The sequence below is a fragment of the Crinia signifera genome, chromosome 4, assembly GCF_055691185.1.
Source record: "Crinia signifera chromosome 4, ASM5569118v1, whole genome shotgun sequence".
Lineage (NCBI taxonomy): Eukaryota > Metazoa > Chordata > Amphibia > Anura > Myobatrachidae > Crinia > Crinia signifera.
The window spans coordinates 88,799,477-88,810,549 of record NC_139220.1 but is presented as its reverse complement, the minus strand read 5'-3'; positions in this window follow the sequence as shown (position 1 = coordinate 88,810,549).

The following is an 11,073-nucleotide window of genomic DNA, read 5'->3' as shown; positions in this document are numbered from 1 at the left end:
AGCCCTGGGGGGGACCCCTTTATTGGGGGGATCCCCACTCCCCCAGGTACCCCGTCCAAGGCTGACCAGCCACGGTGCTCATGGTATGGCCGGGGGACCTTATTTCAAAAGTGTCCCCCGGCTGTCGGCTGTGGCATGATACCGCGGGCTGTTGGAGCCCGGTGCTGGTTTCAAAATATGGGGGACCCCCAGATTTTTTGGCCCCTGTATTTTTGGAACCAGGACCGGTCCAAGAGTCCGGGGCCGGTTTGAGAAATATGGGGGACCCCCTACTGTTTTTGTCCCCCATATTTTTGGAACCAAGTCTGGCTCAATGAGCCCGGGGCTGGTTGTGCTCAGGAGGGGGACCTCACGCCATTTTTTTTTCACAAATTCGCACATTTCCTCAAATACGCACATTTTCATGACTAAAAATTGCCCATTATCGCACTTAATCACACTTTTTTCCCGGAATATGCAGCTCATTAAATATGCAAATTCACAGCAAAAAATGTGATAATGGGCGAATTTTGAAAAGTTACTAAAACTCTCATCCTATTAAATATCACCCACTATATCTGTTTAGTATTTCTCTTACATGGTCATAAAATATAAATTGATAACTCCAATAATTACTAGCGGTACTTCTGTAGTTTCACGGCGCCACCGCGTGCACAGTCTGTAACAGAAACTTGGCAGCCTGCCAGAGGCTCTGTTTCACTGTGCGCGTGCCGCTCTAGCTCTGTCTGACTGAGCTTGTGCCGCTCTAGCTGTACGTAAACAGCGTAGCGGCCAGCCAGCAGCAGCAGCGCTGCCCAGGCGCTGACAGGTCAATGTCACTGTGGCACTTGTAGTTCCACAGTGAAATAGGCAGCGCCTGGGCACCGCTGACAATGGGGGGTATGTTAAAGTGGACACCCCGGCACAGCGATGCCGGGGCTTCTAAACTGTACGCGAGATTCAGACGCAACAGCGTCTGAATCTCGAGTCACATAGATAGCCACTAAGAAGTTTAGGTGGCCCTAGGGGAACACTATTGAAACCCACCCTCAGTGCCACTAGTGGACGCCACAGCTGTGGACCATGTAAATCCCACTATCCACGCCCACCCAAAGCGTGGCGAGCGGCGGCGGTACGCGTCCTACGACCTTTTCATACCCCCACTATCCACGTCGGCGTGGAGCTGAGAATAGATTAGTGTGGCGAGCGCAGCGAGCCACCGTGCCCGAAGCGTGGCGAGCGCAGCGAGCCCCGCGAGGGGACGCGGATACCTTCACCGAGCCCGAAGCGTGGCGAGCGGACGCTGACACCTGTGAAGCCCGCTGTGAAGGTATCCGCGTCCCCTCGCGGGGCTCGCTGCGCTCGCCACGCTTCGGGCTCGGTGGCTCGCTGCGCTCGCCACACTAATCTATTCTCAACTCCACGCCGACGTGGATAGTGGGGGTATGAAAAGGTCGTAGGACGCGTACCGCCGCCGCTCGCCACGCTTCAGGTGGGCGTGGATAGTGGGATTTACACGGTCCACAGCTGTGGCGTCCACTAGTGGCACTGAGGGTGGGTTTCAATAGTGTTCCCCTAGGGCCACGTCTGAATCCAGGCTTTCCGGCTTCTTAGCGGCTATCTATGTGACTTGAGATTCAGACGCAGTTGCGTCTGAATCTCGCGTACAGTTTAGAAGCCCCGGCATCGCTGTGCTGGGGTGTCCACTTTAACATACCCCCCGTTGTCAGCGCTGCCTATTTCACTGTGGAACTACAAGTGCCACAGTGACATTGACCTGTCAGCGCCTGGGCAGCGCTGCTGCTGGCCGGCCGCTACGCTGTTTACGTACAGCTAGAGCGGCACAAGCTCAGTCAGACAGAGCTAGAGCGGCACGCGCACAGTGAAACAGAGCCTCTGGCAGGCTGCCAAGTTTCTGTTACAGACTGTACGCGCGGTGGCGCCGTGAAACTACAGAAGTACCTTACTAGCAATAACATGGCATTGTATTTACTAGTTTAGCAGTGTAATTGCATCTAATATTTAGCAATAATTTTCTAACATTTGCAATAAATTTGAAATTGTAGTATTTAACACAGATTAACACACACAGGATTCCTACAGTTAATTCAATTGTGCAGCATGTTCAGTTATCTGTGAGGTAAACCTCGCACCTAATTGAATCCCCCCCCACCCCCCTAATGTTAACTTTTGTGACACATCAATAAACAAGCTTGATTTAGTTTCCTAGATGTCAAATATTTGAGACACATTAGCATTATAAGAAAGCAGTTATTGCATTGCTGCTATACAACAGTAGGTGGAGCTCCAGAGTGTCCTAAAATGTAGTTCCATTTGAATTATTCTACAGCTGTCAGAAGAAGCTAAAAAGTCCTTGATGGGTTTGGGGGGAATCTGACCAGGGAAGTGTTTATAAAACAAATGTACCTCTTTTTTTTTCAATAGGAAGGCCAGTGCCATACCTATTTTCTTTTTTCCCTGAATAATTTGTTTAGACAAATATGTTTTTTTTCTGAGGCTTTTGATCTTTCTCTTAACTTTTAATTGGGTAGTTTATTGGCTCTTTGTGCAATAAGGTGTCACATGGATTATCGCCGATGTAGCATACACCATATATTCACCTTGCAAACTCTGATTCAATGGGAGTAGTTCAATTGTCACCCAATTTGTTCACCTGTACGCCTATCCATATACAGCATACCTTCCAACTGCCGCGATTTTTGTGGGACAGTCCCATTTTTCCCACCCGTGGCTTTCAGTGTCCCGCAGTGGGGGGGGGGGGGGGGGCAACTTACACAGCGCTGCCCATGCCCCCACAGTTGTAAAATGCGGCGTTGTCTTGAAATCGTGGTTGAAGGCCAAGGCCATTTTCCTGATATCACACCCCCTTTTCAGGAACAAGTCCTGATTGCAGAATGTTGGGAGGTATGATATAGTAATAATAAACCAATAAATAAGTAATATGTGTTTGAGAAAGTTGTCACACCATGTCACTAGCTTTTTGAAAAACAGTGTAATATTAGTGAGAGACATCCTTCCACCTCCATATTTTTGGAACCAGGATCAGTCCAAGAGCCCATTACTGGTTCTTTACATAAAATATCCCAGGCTGGTTATGCTTAGGAGGGGGAACCCCACGTTGTTGGAAAAATAACCTGTGTATGCAGCATTGTTTCTCAGCAGTGGAGCATAAATGAGCTCACCATCGGAAACCACCAATCCTGTAAACATGGGAGCTTAGTAAAATACCAGTAGGAGTGGCCAGGATTAGTAAAGGGGCGGAGTCTATGCCAGGAGACAGATGCGAGGTGGGCCTGTGTGCTTGAAATGCCAGGGCCTAATTTTAGTCCAAGTCCGGTCATCCATGCTAACCATAGGCGAATCTAGAATTATGCTAATGGGTGGTCCCAGATCCAAACACAAAAATAGGCCTACCTTTGCGCGGCGTAGCCGCGCAGCAAAAAGGGGGTGTGGCATCATAGGAAGGAGGCGTGGCCTCATGTGAAGGAGGTGTGGCATCACAAAAAGGGGTGTGGTATTACACTTTACACCATACACAGTAATGCCCATTACACATTTTAGCAAACTCCGTAATATACATTACACATAAAGCCACACGCCGTAATGCCAATTACACATAAGGCCACACACCATAATGCCCATTACATACTATATAACAAACCGTAATGCCCATTACATATTTGCAACATAAGTGCTGCTTACCTACGTGCTCATTGCTAGGGGGTTCTTGCTTGATGGCACCATAGTACCCATTACACATGCCGCACACCATAGTACCCATTACACATGATGCCGCACACCATAGTACCCATTACACATGATGCCGCACACCATAGTACCCATTGCACATGATGCCGCACACCATAGTACCCATTACACATGATGCTGCACACATAATGTCCCTTACACATAATGTTGCACACATGCCGCTTACACACGATGCTGCACACCGTAATGCCCCTTACACATTAAGCCACACATTATGCGTAATGCCCCCACATACCGCCACTTGTAGCGTCCCTTAAGCAATGCACCCAAAAGTGCCACTTACTGTAAATTTTTATATGAGCCTTCGCTGCTGCTGCACGGAGAGATGGAGAGCAGTGCAGTTGCTTCTACGGGGAGAGGAGCAGAGCGCAGCGCAGAGCACGCTCCCACTCCCCCTCCTGGTGTCCCCTCTAGCAGAGTGGACATTTGGAATATTGTGCGCGCTGTTGTTGTGCGTGACGTCGGGGGAGCACGCCGGGCGCCGGAACCACATGATTAAAGGGGGGGGGGGGGCTGGGTTGAAAGCGGAAGAAGAATTGGAGTGGAAGCTGCAGGGGTGACAGTCATTGACAGCTGGGCAGAGAGCAGGGGGCTGCCCGGCTGTATTCAGAGCACTGCAGGTCACGGCTGTTTGAAATAATACCCCTTTCACAACAGAAAATGCAGGGATTTACCAGGGAATATGGTCCCAGGATCATGCAGGGACATTCCCAGGCTGACCCCTTATACACTAGCCTAGTCCCTGCATTTTCTGGTGTGAGGGGGAGAGACAACCACTCCCCTCTCCCTACCCCCCTTTAACCAACCAGCTATATCTTCGGAACCAACTGACCCATTTACATGAGACCAGTATCATATTGAAGAACTTTTGAGTTGGCTTCGAATGATTTTGGTCCCGTGAAACTGGGCTGTTTGGTTCCAGAGAAATCTGCCCTCAAAGAACATAAACAGTCATGAAATTACATTTAAGAAATGAAAAATAAAAACGATTTAACCTCAATATCCCTGGAACCAATTAACCCATATGGATCCAGCCTGGTATCAGATTGAAGGCCCAGCGATTTGTATTCGACTGAGATCAACCTCGAGCTTCAGTGATGCCGAAGGGGGAACTGGCAGCCGTTGAACTGGGTGGGGGTCGGAATTAGCGAGACCCATGTTATCCTATAGGGAAAACGTTCCAGCTTTGCCTGTCCATATCTCCGGTTCCCAGGGGGCTAAAGACACGGGGCTGGGCTCGTTGGAAAGCTCCTTCCCTCAGCTACAAAATGGGCTAATGGGTGGTCCTGTGCACCCCCGGACCACCCCCTAGATTCGCCTATGATGCTAACCATCATTTTTGTTTGTGGGTACCTGGAGGTTTACTTGAATTTGGGTGTTTTGGGGGCACATCTCTGAAATATTCATTACCCCAGAAAAACGTTATACAGTATGCAAATATTTATTGATTTTTTTATTTCTTTTCTTTCTTTTTTTGCCTCCCAATATCTCACCATAATAACCAATTAGTACCAGACCTTATTATTCAGACCTGATCGCATGGCTGCAAACTTGCAGGCCAGGTGATAGACAAATGACTGCGCATGCGTACGGCTCATTATACACAAGCAAACTGGGCTACTTTTTTATTGCTGGCCGTACACAAGTTTGACAGAAAACCAGTGTTTGTGGCTGTAAACTGACGTTTTTCCTGGGAGTGTCAGAGAAAACGCAGACGTGCCCAGGCATTTAAAAGGAAGTTGTGTGACATCAGCTCCGGCACAAACAGCCTATTTCTATAACAGCCTCCTGCACACAGTGAAATAAATCATTCATTGGTGAGTGTCTTGCATATGGATTTGCTGCTAATTGCCAATCTGCATCATTTTCGCAAGCCAATCTCGAGCCTTGCACACCGATTTGCAGGCTTGCACAGGGTGGGATTTCACTCTGGATGGGCGGTGATTACCTGATCCCAGGTCTCTGCAAATGGGCAGAGTACTGATCAGTTCTAAATAACCCATCCATACTGTAGTTAGTAGCATACCCTCCAACATGACCCATTGCAATCGGTACACAATGCTCTGCTCCTGGACTTCCCTGGTAATGTATGATTGCCAGCACCTGTGTGGAACTAGGTAATTGACGAGAAGGTTGTTTCAACACAGGTGATGACAATCCTACATTACCGGGGACGTCCAGGAACAGAGCATTGTGTACCGAATGCAATGGGTCATGTTGGAGGGTATGTAGTAGGTACAGATGCATTGCCGTGGTTCTCTCTTTTATCTTCATTTTTGTATTCTTATTTTCCCACAACAGTTAGCCAAAGGCTTTACCATGTATCTTCAGCTCCTGGAAAATGTGTCTCTGGAGCTATGTAAGTAGCAGCTGACGACTAGACCCAATGAAGCACTTAACCCCTTCCCGACATTTGACGTACATTTACGTCATGGCCGGGATGTACTTCCCGACACATGGCATAAATGTACGTCATGGCTTTAAACTGTCACCGCGTCTATAGACGCGGTGACAGTTTAAACATGTCTGCTGTCCCTGACAGCAGACATGTCCCTGCATGCCCAGGGGGGGCTGCGATGCCGCCCCCCCGTCGGCGATCGCTGTGATTGGCTGTTCAGTGTGAACAGCCATTCACAGCGTTTTCCTGTGTACCGGCGAATAACGTTCGCCGGTGACACAGGGATCGGTGGTGATTGGTGCTGTAAAGTACAGCACCAATCACCACGGGGTGTAAGGGTGACACTGGTGTCACCCCACCTCACCCCACCCGCCCCCAAAGGCCGTGATTGGTTCGTCGGACCGACGAACCAATCACAGCCATGGAGGGTGATTTAAACTAACGGTGACTGCACTGCAGACGCCATTCCGGTCTGGAATTGCGTGCAGTGCGGTCACCGTGCCTATCTGCCGCGATATACTGACCTGATCCTTGCAAATACTTACCTGATCACTGCTTGTAGCGTTCCTGGATCTTGTTACTTCTTGTGACTTCCTGTGTTGTGCTGTGCTGTGTTGTGCTGCTGCAGTGTGATAGATTTATAGATAGAGAGATAGAGAGAGAGAGATAGAGAGAGATAGAGAGAGCTAGTGACAGAGAGTGCTATATTTTGTGCTGCTGCAGTGTGATAGAGTTATAGATAGAGAGATAGAGAGAGATAGAGAGAGATAGAGAGATAGTGACAGATTGTGCTATATATTTTTTATATATATACAGCTGTACTGCGTGTGCAACTGACTGCTGCCCCCCCTTTTGTGCTGATCAGTATAAATTAACTGATCAGCAACTTTTTGGGGGCGCAGGTTTTTTTTTTTATATATATACCTGTCAGTGCTGCTGCTGCAGTGTCATAGAGTGATATATAGTGAGAGATAGAGAGATAGAGAGAGATAGTGATAGAAAGTGCTATATTTTGTGTCTGCTGCCCCCCTTTTGTGCACCCCCAGCAACTTTTTGTGGGTGCAGGGGTTATTTTTTATATATATAACTGTCAGTGCTGCTGCTGCTGCAGTGTCATAGAGTGATAGATAGAGAGAGATAGTGAGAGATAGAGAGATAGAGAGAGATAGAGAGAGATAGTGACAGAGAGTGATAGAGAGTGCTATATTTTGTGTCTGCTGCCCCCCTTTTGTGCACCCCCAGCAACTTTTTGGGGGTGCAGGGGTTATTTTTTATATATATAACTGTCAGTGCTGCTGCTGCAGTGTCATAGAGTGATAGATAGTGAGAGATAGAGAGAGATAGAGAGAGATAGAGAGAGATAGTGACAGAGAGTGATAGAGAGTGCTATATTTTGTGTCTGCTGCCCCCCCCTTTTGTGCTGATCACTATATCTGAGGTGATCAGCAACTTTTTGGGGGTGCAGAGGTTTTTTTTTTTATATATACCTGTCAGTTGCTGCCAGTTGCACTGTCAGTTGCACCAAAGGTTGTGCACCTGCTGCCCCTCACTGGTAATCAGTGTCGCATCACTGATCACCTTTTTTTTTTTTTTGAGGGTGCTGTGGGGTCTTTTTTTAATTTTTTTTTTTTTTTGATCAAATTCCTGTTGCCTTTGAGCGCTGTTCAGTGACGGACGTTACTGACCAACATCTGTGCTCAATTTTTGGCGCAGGACCTTTTTTTTTTTTTTCTGCACTACATACACACTACACACTACATACTACATTGAAATAAAGTTTGTACCCCCCCTACACTATACACGTGTTGAAACATTTCACTACCAGAAACACAAAAATAAAAATGGCATCCCAAATGTCATCCCAAATGTCATCCCAGTCATCCAGAAGAATGTATTCAGCGGAGGAGGCATATGCCATGCTTGCCTCTGACTCTGACACAGCCAGTGAGGCAAGCGGGGAATTTGAAGGATTCATCTTAAGCTCCTCTTCCTCCTCTAGTGATGAGGGACCCCCTCAAAGACGCCCCCGTAGAGCAGCTGAGACCCCCCCCCCAATAATTGATCTCGTATGGACCCCACCACCAGACAATTTTGAGCCCCAGGTTCCTGAGTTTTTGGCCATCCCAGGAATCCAATTTGATTCCACAGGTCTCAGAGAAATTGACTTTTTCAAATTATTTTTCTCTGATGATTTTATAAATTTAATGGTGGACCAAACTAATTTATATGCCCAGCAGTTTATTGCTCAAAACCCCACGTCATCATTTGCTAGGTGGACCCCTGTAGATGCAGTAGAGATGATGACGTTTTGGGGTCTGGTGTTTCATATGGGCATAGTAAAAAAGCCAGAAATTAGGCAATATTGGAGTACAGATGTTCTGTACAGCACCCCACTTTACCGTATGGCCATGACCCGGACTCGTTTTGAGTTAATCCTTAAATTTTTGCATTACAACGATAATGCACAGTGCCCACCCAGAGATGATCCCACCTTTGACCGGCTATTCAAAGTCAGGCCGGTCATTGATCATTTCAGTGCCAAATTTCCAGAGATGTACATCCCAGATAAATTCATTTGCATAGACGAGTCCCTTATACATTTTAAAGGAAGGGTTAAATTCCGCCAGTACCTTCCCAGTAAGAGGGCAAGGTATGGCATAAAAATGTATAAGCTGTGTGAAAGCACCTCAGGGTACACTCACAGGTTTAGGGTATATGAAGGGAAGGATTCAAGAATTGAACCGCCAGAATGCCCCCCCTCCCTCGTAGGTGTTAGTGGAAAAATTGTCTGGGATTTAGTGCACCCCTTCCTGGATAAAGGTTATCACCTCTATGTGGATAACTTTTACACTAGCATCCCCCTGTTTAAGGCCCTTGGTTCAAGAGGTACAGCAGCTTGCGGTACTGTGCGCAAGAACCAAAGAGGCCTCCCAAAAACGCACATTGCCCAAGTAATGAGAAGGGGTGAAAGCAGGGGAATATGCACCGAAAATATGTTGTTGGTCAAATATAAGGACAAGAGGGATGTCCTTATACTGACAACAATTCACGGAGACAGTGCCACCTCCGTCCCTGTACGAGGTACCAGTACCCACACCTCAAAACCTAATTGTATCCTGGATTACAATAGGTACATGGGCGGAGTGGATCTTTCAGATCAGGTACTGAAGCCGTACAGTGCCCTGCGGAAAACAAAAATCTGGTACAAGAAGCTGGCCGTGTATATCATCCAGATGGCACTGTATAACGCTTACGTGCTATTCCGTTCTACCAGCCAGAGGGGGACATTTATGCACTTTCAAGAGGAAGTCATAAAGGGCCTAATATTTGGGAACCAGCAGGTAGAGGGCCCCAGTACTTCTAGTACTGGCCCCCGTATTGTACCAGGGCAGCATTTTTCCTGATGAAATCCCCTCCACTGGAAAAAAGGGCAGGACACAAAAAAGGTGCAAAGTTTGCTATAAAAAGGTAATAAGAAAGCAAACTATTTTCCAGTGTGACACTTGCCCCGACAAACCCGGCCTATGTATAAAGGAGTGTTTTAAAATATACCACACATCTATGGATTATTAGGTTCATAATTTCACCGTGCTTCGGGGGTCTTGCTAATGCCACATAGCACCCACCATTCATTCCACCAGAATCTGAGCCGCAAAATCCAAAAATCACTCCTTCCCTTCTGAGTCCTGCCATGCACCCAACTGGTATTTTTTGATCACATGTGAGGCATTGCCGTACTCGGGAGAAATTGGGGCACAGATTTTGGGGTGCTTTTTCTCCTTCATACCTTCTGAAAATGAAAAATTTTGAGCCAGAACTGCATTTTTGTGTAAAAAAATGTAATTTTTCATTTTCACTGCCCAGTTGTATCAAAATTTGTGAAACCCCTGGGGGTTTGAAATGTACACTATACCCCTAGATGAATTCCCTGAGGGGTTTAGTTTGCAAAATGGGGTCACTTGTGGGGGGGTTCCACTGTATTGGTACTTTGGGGGTCTTGCTAATGCGACATAGCACCCACCAACATTCCACCAGAATCTGGGCAGCAAAATCCAAAAATCACTCCTTCCCTTCTGAGTCCTGCCATGCACCCAACTGGTATTTTTTGGTCACATGTGAGGCATTGCCGTACTCGGGAGAAATTGGGGCACAGATTTTGGGGTGCTTTGTCTCCTTCATTCCTTGTGAAAATGAAAAATTTTGAGCCAGAACTGCATTTTTGTGTAAAAAATGTAATTTTTCATTTGCACAGCCCAGTTGTATCAAAATTGGTGAAACCCCTGGGGGTTTGAAATGTACACTATACCCCTAGATGAATTCCCTGAGGGGTGTAGTTTGCAAAATGGGGTCACTTGTGGGGGGTTCCACTGTATTGGTGCTTGGGGGGTCTTGCTAATGCGACATAGCACCCACCAACATTCCACCAGAATCTGAGCCGCAAAATCCAAAAATCACTCCTTCCCTTCTGAGTCCTGCCATGCACCCAAATGGTATTTTTTGGTCACATGTGAGGCATTGCCGTACTCGGGAGAAATTGGGGCACAGATTTTGGGGTGCTTTGTCTCCTTCATTCCTTGTGAAAATGAAAAATTTTGAGCCAGAACTGCATTTTTGTGTAAAAAATTTAATTTTTCATTTTCACTGCCCAGTTGTACCACAATTGGTGAAACCCCTGGGGGTTTGAAATGTACACTATACCCCTAGATGAATTCCCTGAGGGGTGTAGTTTGCAAAATGGGGTCACTTGTGGGGGGGTTCCTAAATTTTAGCATCTTATGGTGCCTAGAAACCTACATGGTGCCTAAAAAATAATCTCATAAAAAGGAGGCTCCAAAATCAAGTAGGTGCTCCTTCTATTATGAAGCCTGTGGTTTGGTCAACGTGCACACTAGGGCCACATATAGGAT